Raw genomic sequence first — 9,445 nt, forward strand, 5'->3', positions numbered from 1 at the left:
TGAAGAGAGATCGACAGAGATTATATAATCCAAAGAAGAGAGAAACAAAGAATGAACAGAAATAAACAGAGCCTTATAGACTCTTGGGACACACTTAAGCACAGCAACGTAGGCAAAACAGGAGTATCACATGAAGAAGAGAAAGATTCAGTGGAAAAATATTCAAAAATAATGCCCCAAATATCCTATAAACTTTTTTTAAAACACTAATTTACACATTTCAGAGGTTCTGTAAATTCTTAGGTTAGGGTAAACACAAAAAGATCCAAACAGAAACACAATAATAATAGATTGAAAACTAAAGGAAGAAAATTATAAAGCACAAAGACTACAACAAGTAACCACATATAAGGGAACTCAGATAACGTTAATAGCTGACTGCTCATCAGAAACAATGCTGCCCCTAAGGCAATGGTTTGTCACATTCAAAGTACTGAAAGAAAAAACTGCCAACCAGAAATTCTTCATACTACAAAATCAAAATCATCTTCAAAAAATGATGAAATAAAGACATTTCTAAACAAACAAAAACAGAAAGTTATTGCTAACTAATCTGCCTCACAATAAATTCTAAAGAAAATTTTCCAGGCTAAAAGTAAATAAACACAGAAAGCAGTGTGAATCCACATAATAAAAAACACACCTGAATAAATAATTATGTAATTTTAACAGATAATATAAATTCATATTTATTTAACTTTCTTAACAAATTTAAGAAACAATTATATAAAGCATACATATATATAGTTGTAATGCTGAACATTTAACTTATACATATGTAATATATTTGTCAACAGCACTAAGGAGGTATGTGGATGCAAAACTCTATTGCAGCAAGGAATGACACCAAGAGGAGAGAGAGATAGGGAAGGATGGCAGGCAAGGGAGGAGGAATGTGGGTCGGTGGAGGTGCCTCCACAGGGACTTGCCGCCATTAACCCTGCTGCCTCCAGCACAGCCTTGGCGTCTCGGAGCTGATGCAGCCAGGGCACATCCGGGAATTGAGAAAACATGAGGGTGGCCCTTCTCAACCACGCCCCTGGTGAAAATCAAACACTAATTCTCTGAGACATCTAAGGTAAGGTATCAACTGTGTGAGGTACTACATAAATCCTAAAAGAATGCAATAAAGTGGCAATGTCTCAGGAACCTGCCCCACCTTTACCTAGAGATATAACTTCTTGTCCCATAGTAGAAAGCTAGTGTTATACACAGGTCAAAGTAGTAAAGTATTCAACACATAGACCATTAATAACTTCAGTTTTTGTCAAGAGGAAATGGGTGAGGTGTTAAAAAGTTCAACATTTTCACTTGGCCCAAATGACAAAATGAAATGGTGCCTGAGGGTAAACCCAAAGGGATTAGATAACGAAAGTAAAGATTTCTTGTCCTTATATTTGCATTTAGTCAGCTTTCCAAAAAGTGAAGTGTGAGCAAAATTCAAATTTTCCCTTCTGAATGCCAAAAGGGAAGAAATAAAAGCAATGGAAAGCCAAAGAGCATATCAATTCGTGCAAGGGAAGGACTGAGATTTTAAAAAATTCATTAGAGGGAAACTTTAGCTTGACGAAGCTAATAGTCTTTTACCAGATGACAAGCTTACATTATTTTGCAAGATGAGTGTGGTCCAAGATTCAGTAAACATATCAGAACATACTAATACAATTACTTTGAAGGTGGCTGAGTGTCGACTAGAAGATGTAGGTAATCTCTGGGAAAACAGGAGATTTACAGACTGCAGTTTTGTTGTGAGAGGAGAAGAATGTAAAGCTTTTAAATCTGCTTGTACCTCAATCCCCAGTTTTAATGCCATGTTTGAACATGAAATGGAAGAAAGCATAAAGAATTGAGTGGAAATAAATGATTTAGACGCTGATATTTTTAAAGAAATGATGAGATGTATTAACACAGGGAAAGGATTAAACCTTGACAAAATGGCTGAAAACTTGTTGGCAGCTGCAGACAAACATGCACTGGGAACAGCTGAAGGTCATGTGTGAGGAAGCTTTGTCTAGTAATCTCTCAATAAAAAATATTGCTGATACCCTTGTCCTTGCAGATTTGCACTTTGCAGAACAATTGAAAGCACAAGCCATAGACATTATTAATAGGTGCATTGTACTTCGACAACTTGGGTGTAAACATAAGAAAAACTGGAACAGCAACCAAGCAACCGATGTAATGGAAACATCAAGGGGGAAGTCCATGATTCAGTCTCACCCTTACTTAGTAGCAGAAGCCTTCTGAGCACTAGCATCTGCACAGTGTCCACAGTTTGGCATTCCACACAAACGGCTAAAACAGTCAGAAATCTTCCGTGAACAATTGAAAAATGGAATTGACTTTTTGTCATTCAAGTCCAGGATTCTAAAAATAAACCATAAACCGTAAGGAAGAGTTGTTTCTGTTATTTGGTCTACAGAACAGAAGCTAAAAAAGCATATTGCTTGCATTTCAGGTGGATAATTAATGGTTTATTCTTCAGCTTTAAGTTAGACTGATTAATTCACTTCAAGGCCTTAAATTATTTTCAATGACTTATCTTGTTTGTATAATGCTTTAATTTTATTTATTATTACTTGTCATTTTGACCAATGCTATGAAGAATTGCATAAACTAGCTTTATAATGCAGTACTATTGATAACTGAAGATACTGAGTTTCAAAAGGATCTTTTATTTTGAAAAAGAAAAGTGAATTTTACAGGGTTTGTCCTATGCTGTCTCAAGGTTTAATATTAAATTCTCTTTAAAAGCACTTGTATTGGAGTTTACCAGTAATGTCTTCAATCTAAGTTCTGTAATTATGAGAGAACACATTTACCTTGAAAGTAAGTTACAGCAATACACTGCTTCAATTCTAATTTATTTTTCATTTCAGGGGGCAAATAAACAATGAGTTGGCCCAGATTTTTAGTGAAATATGTGATGTTTGTCTTGTATGTTAACTGTCCCACAAACTGTGGGTTTATCTAAGTTTACAATGATTGAGAAGTGAATGAGGTTAAGATATCATGAAGAAAGCATGTATTGTGTGGAAGTAATTTTTTTTATTTATAGTGACCTACATTTATATACACATGTTAAGAGTAAGGATGACCAAATGTAAATTTAATAAGTTGGCCAATTAACAAAGATATATATGTACACTTTTACTTTTACTGTGTAACTTTTATATACTGAACGGTACATATTTATTTTTGCTTTTGAGCAAATTAATAGGGTAGAATTAATTGTGTCTTAACATTTGAAATAACATTTTAGAAGGAGGCAACTGGGATGTTTGTGATAATAGATAAGAAAGATATTCTTGATTGTATTAAATGGTTTTGGATTGTAGAGATTCATTATTGAATTTACTCCTGTTTTTTCACTTTGCAAAATATACCTAACTATAAATGAATCTTGGATAGTCTGCTCTCCTTCAAAAACTGAACTGAAGGCCGAGGCAGGTGGATCACACCTGAGGTCAGGAGTTTGAGACTAGCCTTGCCAACATGCTGAAACCCTGAAACTATGAAATCATACATAGATGATTGATAGATTTGCTTTCTTTATAATCATCAGATATGAGAATGTAACTTATGAAACAAGTGAATATAAGTAGATTCACTCCCACTTCATTGCTTTAGAAATGAAAAGCTTAACATTGTATTTGGAAGATGAAAATGAATGTAGTAAATACATTAATAAAAAAGGTGTGGACCATTAGCAATTTGTTACTCTTCTTTACACTGGAATTACGTCCGCCTAATGATTACTTAAATATTTGAATTTTTCATTTATTATCTCAATATCTAAGTCACTATGTATAAAACGTCATGATTTTATTTAATCTGATTTAATATGAAACCAAGTCAAGGAAATATGGTTGTTCTATTTACTTCAGTTTTCTAGTAGTTCTCATTACTTACCCTGCCTTGTCCTAATTTCCTTATCAACCATATGGAAAGCATTTAAGTAGGTGATATCCATCTTTTTAGAACTCTTTTTGTTTTTTGTTTTTTGTTTTTTTGAGATGGAGTCTCTTTCTGTCACCTAGGCTGGAGTGCAGTGGCACGATCTCAGCTCACTGCAACCTCTGCCTTCTGGGTTCAAGCAGTTCTCTGCTTCATCCACCCTAGTAGCTGGGATTACTGGTGCTCGCCACAACACCTGGCTAATTTTTTAAATATTGTTATTAAAGGCAGGGTTTCACCATTGTGGCCAGGCTGGTCTTGAACTCTTGACCTCGTGATTCACCTGCCTCGGCCTCCCAAAGTGCTGGGATTACAGGAGTGAGCCACCGTGCCCAGTCTCTTTTTAGAATTCTAATAGACATGCTCTAATTTGAATTTGACTCATAAAACAAGGTACTTTATATCTTTTTTTGAAGTTTTAAGTTTAGGGGTGCAAGAGCAGGTTTGTTATGTAAGTCAACTTGTGTCATGGGGATTTGTTGTATAGATTATTTCATCACCCAGGTATTAAGCCAAGTACCCATTAGTTATTTTTCTTGATCCTCTCCCTCCTCAAACCTTCCACTCTCTGAAAGGCCCCAGTGTGTGTTGTTGCCCTCTATGTGTCCATGTATTCTCATCGGTAGGCTCCCTTATCTATATGGATCTATGGAAATTTGATGACATAAAATCAGATACCTTAGTACAGTTACTCAGCTGTACAAGTGGGTAGTCCAGAATAGCCTTCTTGGTAAGACTCTGAAGAATAAATTTTTGAAAACTTGGGTAATAGCCAATCAGGATAAAAATAGTACAACAGAAAATTTGTGATTCACCATTTGTTATTTAAAAACTCAAAAATAAAATCTTACTTCTTTTCATTTATGTTCCAGTCCTGGGGGGAAATATAATAAACTACAACTGTTGGCATTTTATTATATACAGTCACATTATTTTATGACCAGAAACAAATTAACTTTATTTCAAGTGTAGTTACATCTCGCGAATAATTTTTCAACCATTTTCTGGGTTGTCCATCTCCTAATTCAAATGTTACACCTACCCTCTTCTCCTAGTAGCTAGATATTTCAAATATAGATGAAAAATAACAGCTCTTCTTTTATTACCAGTGACTTCATTTTCTATGGGAATAAATCCCCAGTCTTTATTATGAAGTGGTAACACATTTTGTGATGGAGGGTGGCCTGTCCTTCCTCTATTTGAGCATCACCACCACCCTACTCCCTGCTGCCCTGGACACCATGCCATATCACCCTCAGTGACTCCGCTATTTCTCTAAGAGAACATGTTCTAGCATGCATAATGCTTTTGGGGGGCTGGAGTAGGGAATATGCAGTTTTCTTTATCCACAGTGTGCTCTTTCTGTTTGTCCGCATGACAATCTTGCGTTCATTCTTCAAGTCACAAGTCACATACCACTTCTTAACTGTGCAGTCTTCACTTATCATCCCAGAGGACTTGGTGCTTCTTTCTCTGAGATATGAAAGTAATTTTAGTGCAGTTTGACTGTTACAGTAATTTGTTATCTAGAGAACATTGCCCATTTCATTGCCTCATATTGAGCATTGCTCATCTTAATTCTAAGACTCTTTACGAATAATTATTCAAAAGTTTATCTAATCCTAGGTCATCTAAAAACCAAAGCTTTTATACCTCATGGTGCAGACAGTGACACCAATAAGTGGATCAACCATGGGATCCCTATGGTGGGCCTTCCTTTGTTTGCAGATCAACTCGATAAGTTTGTTCACATGAAGGCTAAGGGGGAAGCTGTTAGAGTAGACTCAAAAACAATGCCAATTACAGATTTGATTAATGCATTAAAAGCAGTCATTAATGACTCTTCATGAATGTAATTTTTTAACTACATAGCATGTACTGACAACTTCTCACATGAATGCCAAGGAAGCAGCAGTGACTCTGAACATGAACACAATGCTGAGTACACTTTTTTTGGTAACGCTTAAAAGCAATCGTCAATAAATAATTGTGAGTATCACAATCTTTTTTTTGGTGGTTTTAGTGGAAACATTTGTCAGAGGTTTTAGTATACTGCATAAGTTTTAAAATAGCCAAAAAGTGAAATAAAAGGAATTACTGAAAATAGTAACAGAAGGATTATAAGAAAGACTGAGAGCAAAGTTAAAGAAAAGAAGCATAAATATTTTTACAGCACTGACTAATTTTCAGCACAGTCATGAGGGTCTTTTAGAATGAGATCTCATCAAATGTTATTCTTCAAGTAAATTTTATTTTGCCTATTGAAGGTACAGAAAGTGATATTATGGGATATAAATACTTAGTGAAAAGGCTACCATAATGAAGCAAATAAACATGTCCATCATCTCATTTTAGTTACCTTTTTTCCTTGTTTTTAAAACTCTTGTAAAGTAACTTATTTTTAGTAAATCAGCAAGACATAATCAATCTCTAATTACCATTATATTTAATGCTTTCCAAATTTTTTATCCTAACATTTTGATCCCATTACTGATAACTTGTAAACAACTAGAGCTTTCAAATTTGCCTTTAAAAATTATTGGGAAAGGAACATACTGTATAAATGTAGCCATATTCTTTGTTCTTATGGTTGTGGTTGCTTTTGCATATTTGGAAAATTTATAAAATCAAAAAATAATTGGCTTGAAAGACATAGATTGGAATATTCCTGTCTAATAGCCAAAATATCTGAAACCAGAAATATATGGTTTCTAAATTATTTCAGTAGAGACATTAATTTTAGTTTTGCTATTACTATTATTTTGATAATATTATAAATATTAATACATACAATGTTGTGTTGAAAAATAAAGATAATTTTTAATTAGTTGATACCCATTGAATGTATATAAAATGGTGTGCATTATATTGGTAGTTTGTATTATGTAACTTCTTAGTTATAGTTTTTCCCAATTGTGTTAAAAATACATATCAGAATTAATTCCCTCCTCTGAAAAACAGAGCCTTCCTGCTCTGTTTTTTGAATATCAAAAAGAGAAGTTACCTCCATTGCTATTGCTACAGTGCCAGGCTTTCACACTTTTTGGTTTTGAATTGGTAAGCCTTGTACTTATATTCATCCTTATTCCTTGTTTATTAGTTCATAATTATTTCAACACTGGAAATAAATGGAACTACAATACCTCAAAGTAAAATATTAAGCACTACTTAGATTTTAAAATCACAATGCAAGAAAAACAGTAATAATAGTGAACATTTACTGAGAGTCTCTTTATGATGAGAATAATTCTACCAAGTACCCTAAGAATCATTGCATGACTACTCACAATAATCAGATAAGAAAGATACCATTCTTATTCATTCAATTTAACAATAAAAAAAAAAAAAAACTAGCAAGAGATACATTAAAAAAAGAAAAGGACCAGTAGATATCAGTTCATGATTCAAACTAAGGCCATTTACTTTTACACTTTTAATCACTAATTCACTGATATAATGTCAATACTAATTCCTGATCAATGCCAACTTCTTATCAGCTTTGCCCTGACATGGACCTGAACCTTGTCAAAGATTTGTCTCCTATCTCTCGACTTTGATACTATTTTGAAATTTGCACACCAGATTCATTACAATTTCATTAATGGCTAATTCAACCTCTGTACTCTGAAATGATTTCTTTTTATCCTTTGGACTTAACTAATTTTAATTTCTAGGATAGAAATACTTGTCCTCTCTTCAATTCTCCTTTCACATCTTGGAATCTTATGCATTCAACAAATTCTAACCCATAAACCAAAATCTCTATAACCACCATGAAATGAAATATTTTTTCATCTACTTTTATGTAGCACTAATTTCTGACATCTACACAAAATTTTCACATATTTATAATTTATATTCTATAAGCTTATGTCTATTTGATTTTCCTTTAGTTATAAAGACAATGTTTTCTGGCTATCAATCATTCATTATGATCAGCTTATGAAGCCCATGGACCAAACAGTCTTCTAGATCAAGTTTGTCATGCGCCACAAAGGAGTCAAGTACTTGCTGCCACCTGCCAACAATCTCACCTGGTTCCAGTACTGCTCTCTGGTTGTGCTGGCCTGCGAGGCAATTTTTACTCTTTTTCATAATATGTTGCTTGTTTGATGATCAAAAGTTTGTTAAGACCAGAAAGAAATGAAAAGAGAGTAGCACTGTTTGAGATCTAAAGCAGGCAGACATGATAGGGAAGGTCATGACATTTAATGCCACCACTATTCATCAAGGTGTTGCAAAATTCTCCTCTACATTTCACAAGACTTGTGCCTTTCCTGATTTATTTAAATATTTTACTCTTTGTTAAACATTAGGTAATATACAATTTTAATTTCAGAAACCTTAAAATAACTCCATTTTAATGCTTGCTTACGTATATTTCTAAACTGAAAAAAAAAATGAGATTCACTGGAAACTCAGGCTGTTTATTTGAGAAGTTCAGAAACACGTATTTCTACTGTGCATTTTTAGAAACCTCTTTTTTATTTTTATGTTATCTTATTTTTTATTTCCAACATTTATTGTAAGTTCAGAGGCACATGTGCAAGATATGCAGGTTTGTTACATAGGTAAAGAAAACTCTTCTATATAAACAAATGCAATGATATGGATTATATGTGTCCCTGTCAAGAAAAACAGCAAGATCCTTCTTAAAAATGGCAAGACAGATTTTATTCTGACTACTGAAGTAGGAGATAGAAACTACAGTACAAATTAAGTTCAACTCTAAGACAAAGGTAACTGAGGCTTGGCCTTTAAAGAGAAAACTGATATGAATAAAAATGAGGAATACAAAAAAGAACTAGTGGGTTATATGAAAACAGAAAATTACATAAAAATTAAGTGGGAAATAATTGAAAACTATTAGGCAAGGTGGGTTACACAGTGTATGTTTTGCAGTTTGGCAGGATCACATTATTTTGATTCAAGACCTACCATGGAAGCTAGGGTGACTATTAAAGACAAATTTATGACCTAGCATATAAGCTAAGCAAAACTTGGCCAAGTCTCTTAACATGGTGTTTATACAAGTCTTTTGTGTTACATGGGAGTTTAAAGCTCAAATCCTTCATGAAATACAAAATATTTGTTAATGAGAATGTTGTTTGTTTCAAAATTATAGATGGTCGTAACTGACTTCCTATCCAAAACAATGCAACCTTGTAAAATCCTTGGTTAGAAAGACTAAAGATGCTTTCTACATGATGCCTTGAATATGCTTGATTTACTGTTTTCACTTTAGTAATGACCCTTTGTAATTGGAGAATAATACACAAAATAAACTACTAGACTAGTTCCCTTTAGTTAGGAATTGTAGATATGGTCCAGCAAGTTTAGATCAGTCCCTCTAGATTATAATGTTACATGATTTCTCTCCTGCAATAAGATGTCACTATTTCTTGGCCTTAATTTGTCAAGTCAGACATTTCTGACTTCTTTAATACCTGGAATACTGAGTGTACACAAACCAGAAATATGTATAATA

The 9,445-nt window shown here is 33.7% G+C and overlaps 1 long non-coding RNA gene and 1 pseudogene across 1 annotated transcript; one reads left to right on the top strand and one right to left on the bottom strand.

Moving 5' to 3' along the window:
- Positions 1-1,137: 1,137 nt before the first annotated feature.
- On the top strand, positions 1,138-2,391 carry LOC102114996 (speckle-type POZ protein-like pseudogene; annotated as a pseudogene).
- A 2,498-nt stretch (positions 2,392-4,889) lies between these two features.
- Positions 4,890-8,126, bottom strand: LOC141410308 (uncharacterized). Its single transcript, XR_012434898.1, has 2 exons — positions 7,992-8,126; positions 4,890-5,430 (listed from the first exon to the last, which is right to left on the bottom strand). It is a non-coding gene; the product is annotated as an uncharacterized lncRNA (long non-coding RNA).
- Positions 8,127-9,445: the final 1,319 nt, after the last annotated feature.

The sequence above is a fragment of the Macaca fascicularis genome, chromosome 5 (genome assembly GCF_037993035.2).
Source record: "Macaca fascicularis isolate 582-1 chromosome 5, T2T-MFA8v1.1".
In the NCBI taxonomy this organism is placed as follows: Eukaryota; Metazoa; Chordata; class Mammalia; order Primates; family Cercopithecidae; genus Macaca; species Macaca fascicularis.